This window comes from Petaurus breviceps, unplaced genomic scaffold (assembly GCF_028583685.1).
Source record: "Petaurus breviceps papuanus isolate PSGF00001 unplaced genomic scaffold, PetGlider_PUasm1.0 131, whole genome shotgun sequence".
NCBI classification, from domain to species: Eukaryota; Metazoa; Chordata; class Mammalia; order Diprotodontia; family Petauridae; genus Petaurus; species Petaurus breviceps.
Genome location: NW_027185674.1, coordinates 620829 through 633431, shown reverse-complemented (window position 1 = coordinate 633431; position 12603 = coordinate 620829). Strand labels below are relative to the sequence as shown.

At 41.9% G+C, this 12603-nt stretch overlaps 1 protein-coding gene across 7 annotated transcripts in view; it reads left to right on the top strand.

Annotated features, from left to right (window-relative positions):
- Positions 1 to 12603, top strand: part of MAPK4 (mitogen-activated protein kinase 4) — a 241106-nt gene that overhangs the window by 26701 nt on the left and 201802 nt on the right. The window contains exon 2 of one of the 7 annotated variants that reach the window (XM_069104213.1): positions 12072 to 12202. The exons of the other annotated variants lie outside the window; for them this stretch is intronic. The gene's annotated coding sequence lies outside the window, so the exon portion shown is untranslated. The remainder of the gene's footprint in view (positions 1 to 12071; positions 12203 to 12603) is intronic. 7 annotated transcript variants of the gene reach the window in all.

Genomic DNA, 12603 nt, shown 5'->3' with positions numbered 1-12603 from the left:
AGAAGGAAATGACAATTTATTCTAGGATCTCTGCCAACAAAAAACCCAGAGAGGGTCACAAAGAGTCTGACACAACTGAAAATGACTGAACATCAGTGTTCAAACATACGCTATCAGTAATCACCTGCCCGTGGTGTTAGAGTCAGGGTTCCTGCCTTGGGCAGAGGGATGGACTAGGTGACCCCTAAAGCCCTTCAAGATTTTAAGATTCCATGATTCTGTGACTTTAGTATATGTTTTTTATAATAGGCACATTCTCCCCTCAAATAATTACTGAAGTCTCCCTGCTTGCTAAAGCCTGACTTATTTTGGGACGGGTGCTTGCTGGAAGATGTTGTGAGGATAACTTTTTGGATGGGGACCAAATGCAATTTATCACCATTAAGCATTTATATAGTGCTCGGGACTTGACAATATGCTTTAGTTGTTACTGCAGGAGCCCAAGGAGGTAAGTCAATATGAATCTACTTTAACAGAAAAGAAGACACGCAAAGAGATTAGGAGAGATCTGGCCGAGGCAATGATGATGCATGAGCAGGGCCTGCTGGGAAGTCACAGTCTATCATTTCTCATCCAGAGTGACCTTGGGGACGAGCTATAGCTTGTGCAGGCCGACCCAAGATGCCAACGGTATGCGGCCTGCTCTATCCCCAGGCTTTGCCTCAAGATTCTCTAATGGTATGGCCCCAGCGTCGGGAGACCCAGGATCGGTTCCGGCCTCAGATACTTGGCACCCACACAAAAATAGTAACTGGCCGTGTAACCTTGAGCAAGTTACTCAACCCCAATTGCTTTAAAAAAAAAAAAAAAAGATTCTCCAGTGGTTCATGTTACCACCGCCAGCCCTTCAGACTCACAAAGGCATTCTGGACAAGCTATTGCCAAGACCTAGAGATTCCATTTGTCCCGTTCTCTCCTCCAGCACGGACCCCATGCTAGTTCGGGCCCTCTTCACCTCATGCAATGAGTACTGAGATAGCCTGCCCACCTCAGAGTCTCTCCCTACTTCAGTCCATCCTCCCTTTAGCCACTGAAGTGGTTTTCCTGAAGCCCAAGTTTGATTATGTCACCTTCTCTGCCTCCCCCACCCCCCCCAAACTCCATGGCTCCCTATTGCCTCCAGGATCAACTACAAGATCTCTATGGTATTCAAAGTCCTTCACACCCTAGCCCCCTCCTACCTTTCCCGTCTTCTTATACCTGACTCCCTGGTGTGCACTCTTCCATCTGGGGACACCAGCCTCAGAGTTCCACGAACAAGACACTCCTTTTTGCTCTTGGCATTTTCCCTGCCTGTCTCCCATGCCTGGAACACTCTCCCTCCTCAGCTACACCTGTTGGTTTTCTTTAAGTCCCAATTAAAATCCTTTCTTTTGCTGGGAGCCTTTCTCAAACCCTCTTAATCTCACCCGCCCCCTGTTGATTACTTCTGTTTATTTTGTGTATAGTTTGTTTTCTACGTCTTTGTTTGCTTGTGGTCTTCTTCATTAGGTTCTAAGTTCCTTGAGGGGAGACACTGCTTTTTGCCTTTTTGTGTCCCCAGCCCTTAGCTCAGTGCCTGGCCCATAGAACATACTCAATAAATATTCGTTGATTGTTAGATGACCCCAAAGGCCTGGTAGCTGGAGTGGTTCTCCTTCTAGGGTGTGCTTTTATGCCTCACTAACAAATCCTGGCCATAGGGGCAAAGGCCAGACTCCCTGTAAGACACACAGTGTTCCTGTACCTGTGGTGGGCCTGTTGTCTGTACCCCCACCTCCACCTGAATTTCCCCTGGAGGCAAGGATTCCTCGTTATGGCTTTGCTTCGGAGACCCCTCTTGGCCTTACTTCTCTCATCTCTGACATCCTTTCCAGTTCTGATAATCCTGTGTGCCACAGGATATAACATTATTTATAATCTTAAATGCATGTCCACTGCATTGTATATTGTCCTCTATTTTAAAAGATTTTTTCTTTCACTTTTTTCACCATAGATATTTCCCAGTCTTTCTCTTCCCCCCCCCATAGAAATCTCCTTTATAACAAAGAAAAAAAATGAATAAAATCAGTCAATACAATTGCCAAGTCTGACAGTATATGCCAGATTCAGTCCTCATAGTCTCCTATCTTCTCCTAAGAAGAGAGTGCTGTGTTTTGTTATCTATCCTCTGGTAACAATTTTGGCAATTGCATTTCTTGTGAATTCAGCTGTCTTTTAGTGTTTTCATTTTACATGACGGTTGTCATCATGTACATTGTTCTGGACCTCCTTTCTTTGCTCTACACCAATTCATAAAAAAGATTCTTCAATTTTAAAACACAATGATTTTAATGCATGAGAGTGCAGTTGAGTGGAGATAAGACCCAGATGTTCCTGATTGGTCAGAGCATTGTGTAGAGTTTAAAAAGTTATGGCTTCATGAAGCTGTTAGTTTTTGTTCCATAGCCAAAGACCAGGTCCCTGATGCAAGAAAGACAACTCATGAGTGTGTCCTTGGTCCTTATCCAGACAGTCATTGGAAAGGAGTCTCATCTGTGAATCTGATCAGTGGAGAGGCCTGATCATTATCCCTTATTTCATCTGTATAGCATGAGAATGAAACCATTTTAAATTTGTGGGTTTTTTTTTTTTAATTCTGGTTAAATGTTGCTCAAAATATCTCAGAAAATTATTTTAGGAAAATTCTCTTAACTGAAAGTGGTTTGTAAAAGGTTCAGTAGGCTATGTGTTGCTAGGAAATAAGTTAACTAAGTAAAGGTTGTATGCAAATAACTATAATTTAAATAAGTTGTCCCCCAGTCAGCAGCTCCTTCTGGAAATAGCTGATAGGAAGGGAGAAACTGAAAAGAGTAAAGTGGAAAGTTCCCTTCCTATTTGAAGCAAAAATGAACTTTCTCTCCTCCTTTCTCCTCCTCCTCCCTGCTTCCCCTCTCCCCTCTTCTTTTCTCCTCTCCTCTCCTTTCCTCTATTGTTCTCTCTTTTCCTTTCCTTTCTTCTCTTGGTGAGGGTTAAAGGACAATCCAAAAGTTTAGAACGTAGTGATTGTGCCTCTAAACCAAAAATTCAGGGCACTTTATTAAGTGTGTCAAAAATTAATGAGAAAGGTACTACATTGTAATTTTGACTCTTACTTAAGAGTTGCTCTGAGTATTTATCTATAAAACTTCCTGGGTTGCATCAGATTGGCAAAGTTGACAAAAAAAAGTAAAATGTCAGATGCTGGAGGCGCTGTGGAAAAACAGGTACATTCACTGTTGTTGGAACTGTGAACTGATCCAGCCATTCAGGAAAGCAATTTGAAACTAAACCCCCAAAGCTATTAAACTGTGTATATCTTTGACCTAACAATAACACTGCTAGGTCTATATCCCAAAGTGATCAAATATTGAAGAAAAGGATCCATACGGTAGCTGTGAATTGGTCTAGTCATTTTGGAAAGCAATTTGGAATTATGCTGCAAATTTTACTAAGCTATGCATACCTTTTGACCCAACAATATACCACTATTAGGCTTATACATCAAAGAGATAAAAAAAAAAAAGGCAAAGGTTTTTGGAGTGGCAAATAACTGGAAAATAAGGAGATACTCTTCAGTTGGGGAATATTCGAACAAGTTGGGGTATGTGATTGTGATAGAATACCATTTTCTGTAAGAAATGATGAAGGAGTGGTTTCAGAGAGCCTAGAAAGACTTGCATGAACTGATACAGATTGCGGCAATCAGAACTAGAGTGATTCACATAAAATAACAATCACACTGTAACAACTCTGTAAGACTTGAGAACACTGATCAATGCAATGACTAATCACTATTCCAGAAGGTCCATAATGAAATATGCTACATGACAGATAAGGGACTCAAGGTGCAGAAAGACATTGACAATGTCTTGTCTTGTTTGACCATGCAGTTTGATATTAGAGTTTTTTTCTCATTGGGAAGGGAAGGTGGGGAGAAGAGAAAAAAGATTTTTGTTTGTTCAAAAAGGATTAATTTTTTTAAAAGGGCATTTGGGTAGTAAAGTGTAAAAGGGTACATTTGGTCTGTATCTCTGATATCGTTGGTGTAGAGAACTTCCCATGAGAAAAAGTCTCTGCCAATACAGATGAGAAATTTTTCTGCAATTTATAGTTTTAGAAAGTTTAGGGTAGGGATGGGAAACCTGCAGCCTTGAGGCTATATGTGGCCCTTTAGATCCTCAAGTGTGGCTCTTTGACCAAATCCAAGGGCTACACTTGGGGACCTAGAAGGCCATGTGTGGCCTCAAGGCCACAGGTTCCCCACCCTTGGTTTAGGGTATCACTAAAGGTGAAGAGATCTGCCCAGAGGCACACAGCCATGTGTAATGTTAATGGGATGTAAGATCCTCCTGCTCCATTAACAGGCCTCACTGTGGAGCCCATTAAGAGAAGTTTGCTTAGGGGAGGCTTGCTTGTAAGAAGTCTTTCACACCTTTTCCTAATTCCCAATTAGGCGCTGAGTCAGGAGGGTTGTGATGCCTTCTGACTCTGAGACGTGTATACATACCCTGAGTTGGTATTTTGCATTGGGGGCTCATTTACAAGAAGGATCTTGTGATTCCCTTGTCGAGATTCTGAGTGGCCATATGTTAAGAACTTTCTGACTGCTCAGATGTAAAGGCTCTCTTGATCCAAGGATGTATGTAAAATGTACAGCAACATTGCTTTGATTCAGGCAGTCAGAGCCCTGTCTGTTGGTCTTTATTTCTCTGCTTGTATTTTCTGTTTGTATTTTTGCTGAAGTTCATGGTGCTGACTTTTCTCCTGAGCTAGTGAAAGTAATTAAAAAATATTGTTGAGACCTTGAACAGTTATCTTTCCTAGTAAAGCAGATCTAAGAACCTGTGCTAACAGCCATCCTCAGTATACCAGTGGGATTGCTGTTATACCATACTGTATGGATCAGAGGCTGGAATCAAACACAATTCTTCCTAATTCCAAAAACCCATTCTGTATCCACTATAATGTGTTTCCTCTTTGAACAAAGCTACATTAGGGTTGCTTAAATTTCTAGACTGCCATTGTTTACTCCCCATAGTGGTTGTTTAAGTTACTGGTAGTGTCTTTCTTTCCTGTGTTTGTTGCTGTTGTTGTTACAGGCCAGGGGGAAGCTGATATCCAATGGTCTTGCTAAAGTATTGATAGCATCAACTGACATTTCCATAGCACTTTAAAGTTTGTATAGCGATGCCCACCACCTCTAATTCATGTAAAAGGGGACTCTAAACAAACTTTAGAGCTACAGAACCCACAAAATGACACAGAGAAGCTAACCTCCCACTGAGGACAGCCCGGCAGGCTGGCAGGAATCGGCCAGTACTGCACTCTGGGAGCCAAGTCTGGCCCTGCATGAACCAGAGGTTTTAGCCCCAGGGTGGGCCTGACCAGATCACCAGCAGCTGTGGCAATCCAGAATTATCAACACATAGATGCTAAGGACAAAGTGAGAGGTCAGTGCAGTGTGGACTTTGGGACCCAGTAGTTGGGAGTGCTTCAGCTTTTGCCCCTGGGGCAAAAAGCTGCTGAGGGCTGCAGTGCAGCCACCACCATGTGGCAGCTTCAGCTCCTAGCCTGCAGAGGGTAGGGGGACCAAGCGACCAGTCTGAGGGGTATTTGCTCTTGCTTTAACCTGCTTGGATCTGGATTGCGGTCTAGGGTGGAGGTCCTGGGGTGTGTGTCCAGCTTGCCAGAGTGTATGAAGGCTTCAGAGAGGGCACCCAACTAATACCTCCAGCAGGTGAGAAAACCCCAGCATTTGAAACGAAGCTCCCCCATCTGGTGGCATAGTCCTACTGTGGCAAAAAGCCCAAAAATCAAGTAATTGAGTGGCAAAATGACCAGGCAAAGGAAGCAAACCAAGCAAAGTAATACAACATTAGACTCCTATTGTGGGGACAAAAAGGATCAAAGCATGGAACAGGAGGAAAACAGTGAAGTCAGAACTCCTGCACAAAAGCTTCCAAGAAAAATATGAGCTGGTTAGAGGCCACAGAGGACCTTAAGAAGCAGATGAGAGAAGTAGAGGAAAAATTGGGAAGAGAAATGAGAACAATGCAAGAAAATTATGAAATGAGAGTCAACAGCCTAACTGAGGAAAATAACACCTTAAAAAATAGACTGACTCAAATGGCAAAAGAGGCTCAAAAAGGCAGTGAGGAGAAGAATGCCTTAAAAAGCCAAATTTGCCAGATGGAAAAAGAATCTCAAAAGCTCATTGAGAAGAATCATTGCTTCAGCATTAGATTGGAGCAAATGGAAACTAATGACTTTATGAGAAATCAAGATGCTGTTAAACAGATCCAAACAAATGAAAGAATAGAAGGCAAGGTGAAATATCTCATTGGAAAAACCACTGACCTAGAAAAAAGATCCAGGAGAGATAATTTAATAAATATTGGACTACCTGAAAGCCATGATCAAAGAAAAAACCTAGACATCATCCTCCAAGAAATTCTCAAGGAAAACTGTCCTGATGTTTTAGAACCAGGGGCAAAATAGGGGTTGAGAGAATCTACCGATCACCTCCTGAAAAAGATCCCAAAAAGAAAACTCTAGGAATATTATAGCCAGATTCCAAAATTATCAGATCAAGGAGAAAATATTACAAGCAGCCAGGAAGAAACAATTTGAATATTGTGGAAACACAATCAGGATAACACAGGTTCTGGCAGCTTCTACACTGAGGTCAAAGGAGCTGGGATTAAAACCAAAAATCACCTACCCAGCAAAACTGAGTATCATGTTTCAGGGGAAAATATGGTCATTCAGTGGAATAGAGGACTTTCAAGCATTCTTGCTGAAAAAACCAGAGTTGAATAGAAAATCTGACATTCAAATACAAGAAGCATGAGAAGGTAAACAGGGAAAAGGAATCATAAGGAGCTTATCAGAGTTGAACTATTAACATTCCCACATGGAAAAACAATAATTGTAACTGATGAAACTTTTCTCAGTATGAAAATAGTTGAAGGGAATAGAAATATATATGTGTGTGTGTATGTGTGTCTATATAGGAGGGTATATGGGCATATGAATACATATGTGAATGTGTGTATATATGTTTACAGGTTGTAATGGAAATGCAAATTTAAAGATCTTCCCTGCCCCTAGGCTAAAGTGCACCTGGAGCCTGGGGAGGGAGGCTTGTTTTTCAGTTGATACTTTTTGATTGGCCAGTGGGTCCAAAAGGTTGTTACATTCTCTGAGCCAGGAGAAGGCTATATAAGCCCTGATGTGTAGCTTTGTTTTGGGACTCACTTTGAGAAGTGTTCTGTGATTTGATCTGAATTCTGGGAAGCCGTTGTTGAGAGTCCCCCGGCTTTGAAAAACCCAGAATGTGGAAACCCAGATGTTGACTGGGTATGGATGTAATGGTTGGACAGTTTGGAAATCTGTCTACTTGATGTTTCTGTCTTGATAATTATGCCTGTATACTTTGAGGTTCAGGGTGCTGACCTTTTCTCCTGAACAAGGTAAACGATATATGTCTGACTGATTAAAGTAAGCTTGTTAACCCATTTTGAGTTGCTTTCCTTTAACAAAGCAGATCCAAGAACCTGTGGTAGCTGCAAACCCTGAGGACACTTGGGGTGCTTGCTGCTACACAGGTATACATAGACAGAGGGCACAGGACCAATTTAATAGGAAGGGATGATATTTAAAAGGTGAAATTAAGAGATGAGAGGAATATAATGAGAGGAGATTAGCAGAGACAGAATGGAGTAAACTATCTTATATAGAAGAAGCAAGGGAAAATGGTTATAATGGAGGGGAAGAATAGAAAGGCAAAAGGGAATGGGTCAACCTTATTCTCATTGAATTTGGCTTGAGGAGGGAATGAAATACACACTAAATAGGGTATCTCACCCTCCAGGAGAGTAGGGGGAAGGGGATGAGAGGGGGGATGATGGAAGGGAGGACAGGCTGGGGGGAGGGAAGTTGGAAGCACCCACTTTTAAAAAGGAACGGGATCAAAGTAGAGAATAGAACAAGTGTGTGGTGGGATAGGAGGGAGGGAAATATAGTCAGTTTATATACAGTTTAAATATAGTCATCTTTTACAATATATCTACTATGGTAATGTTTTGCATTAGCTACACATGTACAACCTATACTGAATTACTTGTCTTCCCAGTAAGGGTGGGTGACAAGGAAGGAAGGGAATGAATCTGGAATTCAAAGTTTTAAAATCAAATGTTTATATATATACTATTATTAATACTATTTTACATGTAATTGGGAAATAAGATATACATGCACTGGGGCATAGAGATCCACCATGCTCTGCTGGAAAAGTCTAAAGGGGTATGGGAGAAAATATGGGAGAGAACAGATTGGAGGAGGGGATATCCTGTGGGACTGCTATTCTGGGGTGATGGGTGGGGGAAAAACAGGGAGAAAATTTGTAACTCAAAATCTGGCGGAAATGAATAATGTAAATCAGAAGTTAATAAAGCATTTGAAAAATGAAAAAAAAAGTTTGTAAAGCACTTACATCCCATTGTGGCCTTTGATCCTCACGACAACATTGTGAGGTACATATTATTATTGTTGTTATTATTATTATTATTCCCATTTCACAGATGAGGCCAAGAGAAGTTAAGTAACTTGCTCAGGGTCACATAGCTAATAAGTCATAATTCGAACTCAGGTCTTTCCAATTCTAAGGCCAGCACTCTATTCACACCACCAACAAAACTTAGACTCTTTACTGCCATGTGCAATCTACTAATCTACTCTTTTTTTCTTATAGTCATTGAGGCTGACATACTTCTTTTTGGGGGGTGGGGAGGGAAATTCAATCTGGACTAAGAGCTCAATGTTAGAATGAGATACAGTGTACATGACTTGGACCATTCAAAAATCTATCTTAGCATTTGGTAATCTCACCACAGTGAACCGGTGACCACAGGGCTCTTGGTTCTGGGAAACAGTGGAGAGAAGTGGGATTTTATGTACCAGGACCCAAACTCAACCCAAATGAGGAGGTATTTGTGGACAGAGTAGAAGGACTAGACTCAGCCCATCAGAGAGCAAAGATATTCGTGCTATGAGTCCCATGGGCCGACTGACTTCATTGTTCCCAGTCTCAGCATCCTCCCTCTGCCCATCCCTCCACCTGCCCTTCTGTGCACTCTCTCCTTACATCCATGCTTTGTCCTTCCCTCTGACTCAGACTCAGCCCTTCCTGATGCCCTTGATTGTTATTCTCTCTCCTTAAATATTCGATATTTACTAGTCTATTGTGTCACCTCAGCAGCTTTTTTGGTTGGTATCCCCAGTGCCTTGCACCTCACAGTCACTTAGTAAATGGTTGTGGGCTAGATTTGGCAGCCTTCTCTCACCCATCCCTCCATTTATCCCTAGAACATATCTACTAAATTCCTCATCTCCCTTAGAGAATGAGGCACATCCCTCAGTTTCTCAGCTGTGAGATTCACAACTGAAGCTTTTCTTTTTTTCTGTTGGCTCTCTTGGTAGAGTTACATTTGACACATATGCACTGTGATTGTTCTCGGGCTCCTCACACCAGCCCTTTGAGGCAGACAGAGCAGGAATACCTGCACTTTTACAGACGAGAAGACAGAGGCCCCGAGAATCTGTCCCTTAGCCAAGTCACATGACTAGATAATGGCAGAGCCAGTGCTGAACACTGGTCTCCTACCTCCTTTTCTGCAGCTCATCCCTGCCAGCCTGATTATGCCGAACAGAAAAGCAACAAGCATTTACGTACCTGCTGCTAGGCACTGTGCTAAACGCTGAGATTACAAAGGTAAAAACCAAATCAATCCCTTCTAATTCCTAATCCAACACAGATGGCACTTGGACCTCAACTTGAGGCAGCTATGGAACATTGGGCCTGGACTCAGGAAGACCTGAGTTCAAATCCGACCTCAGAAACTTACAAGCTGTGTGACCCTGGGCAAGTCACTTAATCTCTATCTCAGTTTCCTTATCTGTAAAATGGGAATAATAGCAGCACCTACCTCCCAGGGTAGGTGAGGATCAAAGCAGATATTTGTAAAAAGTGTTTAGCACAGTGCCTGGAACATAGTAGGTACTTAGTAAGTTCTTGTTTCCTTCATTCCTTCAATGGTAAGTAAGACACAGCTCTTGCTGTTAGAGGCATATGTGCCAGTGTATGCAGGATTTGGATCCCCATAGCCGAGAAGAATCTTCTTTCCCCAAGGGCCCATCTGAGTTTGCAGGCTGCCCTCGGGTCTTACCCAGTTAGTTGTACTGGGAGGTGATCTGAGAGACATGCTCAATCAGTGGCAGGCTTGGTTAATGAAACCTCTACCAAGCCCAGCAGGTGTAAGGAAGCCAGAGGAGGGGAGTGGAGGCCTTTTCTAATTACCACTGGGCATCAGCTGCAAAAACCTTCCCTCGCTGCCCACTCAGGCCTGAGCCCAGCTGCTGATCAAATGAATGGGGGCAGGTTTGGCTCCCCATTAGCAGTCCCTGGGGCCTTCAGTCTAGCTGAGAACACCTTGAATAAGTTAATAAGGAAACTTTCTCAGTATCAGCTAATGACCCTTCCTGCTGAGCTGAGATTAAAGCTGAAATGTAAACACAGACACATCACTGAAGTGGAATAATAATGTTAATACCATATGGGCAGTGGAAGGGCAGGCTCGTGACTGCGCACTGGGAGTGTCTGGTAGGCATTGAAGTCACAGAAGTTTAGTGTGGCTAAATCCCAGGGCATTTGCAGTCAGGACACTTGGATTTGAATCTTGGTTTTGCCACATCTAGCTATGTGACCTGGGGTAAGTAACTTTGCCCATCTGCGCCTTAGTCTTCTTACATATAAGTAATAGGTAATAATAATAATAATTAGTAATAATACATAATAAGTAATAAGGAAGAGTAATAGGAGTGAGACCAGTGATTGCATTAGTGTAGGTAACTCAAATAATGAAACTCTCTCTACCCATGCATGTTGGCACCTTCTCTGAAAGTTACAATCTTAGAGTATGAGTTTTTAACCTTTTTGTGTCCCAAAACACGGTTTTAAAAATATTTTTTAAAACAAATTTTCAAGCCCCAGATTAAGAACACTTGTCTTAGAGAGTTTTCTTGAGGCCCTGAGAGGTTAGGGCACTTGCCCAAGCTCACTCTGCCAGTGTGGGTCAAAGGCAGAGGCTGAACACAGATCTTTATGATTCCAAGACCAATTTCTCTCTCCACTACTCCAAACTGCCTTCCTGTAAAAAAAAAAGATGCTAATTGCCCCACCTGCCTCTCAACATTGTGTACAAATTTGAAAAGTAATCCAAAAAATAACACTATTTCAATGGATTCGGGAGCTCAATATTGGGATTTCCTCCACTGGTCCAGGTATCAAGCCATCCCCACCTTCTGATCCCATAGAATTTGGGGCAATGTTTCTCCCTAGATTCTTCATCAAGGCTAATGATGATGATCATATAGAGACCAAATTCAGGCTAATGGCAGTGTTGAGAGAAGGATACTTAGCCCAGTACATGGACTGTACTTTAAAAAAATGGCTTCTTCTCAAGATTACTGCAAAGAAAGGCCATCAAATTAATTAGGCTTTTTATATGTGAAAATATCTTCCATCTTTCATCCCATATCACATGCCTTCCTGAATTGGCTCAAAAGAGACAGTTTGGTCAAGAGCAAAGAATGCTGGAGAAACCTGGGTTCAAATTCTAGCTCCAGAACTTACCAGTTATATGATCCTAGACATGACACATGACTGCTCTGAGCCTCACTTTCCTCATCTCCAAAATGCGGATAATAATTCTTGAACTACCTACCTCTTAGAGGTGTTGTGAGAAAAGTGTTTTCTAAACCTTAACGTGATATATAAATACCAGTTGTTATGTGTGGATCTGGCTAGGCAGCTAAGGGGAAAAGAAACTCAAAGCCCCATAGACAATTCACAGAGCATATAACAGTCTTGGGGAGGGAGTGAAGAAGACGGGGAAGGAGATGACAGATGCAGTTGAAGCTATGATTTCATTGTTGTCCTAGTTCCAGTCCAGTGTTCTCTTCTTTACCCATACTGCTTTAATCAATGCCTTGAATTGCTTGTCTTTCTCTAGTTGAGAGCATAACAAGTTGAAGAAGGAGAATACAATTTGTACGTAGCATTTAGAGCTGAAAGAAACCTTTGCAACCAACATGCACCCCCATTTCACAGATGAGGAAACTGTAGCCCCAAGCCACAGAGATAGTAAGTGACTCTAAATCTTGCAATTAAAAAATTTTTTTTGAGATATGATGATTTTAAAGTCTGTGCTAACATTTTATTAGCCTTATGTAGCTAAAGAAATGGCTTCATTACCTGTTTGAAAAAGGAGATTTTCAGTGATATTATTAAAATTGAGAGATGAGTCTGACTGCAGATCTGATAAAGTTTTCATAATTATCACATTACTAAAATACTGAGATGGTTCCTCTCTCCTCACATGGCAGAAGTTGGGTGGCTGCCTCCTGAAATCATTAGAACTGCAACCTCCTCCTCTTTTGTAGCAAGAACACTTCTAATGACCAGAAAAACCCCAAAGGCCTGGAAGTTAATTAACCGCTTCTCGACAAATAAGAGCTGAGTGTTTCAGAGTGCAATTTAAAAAG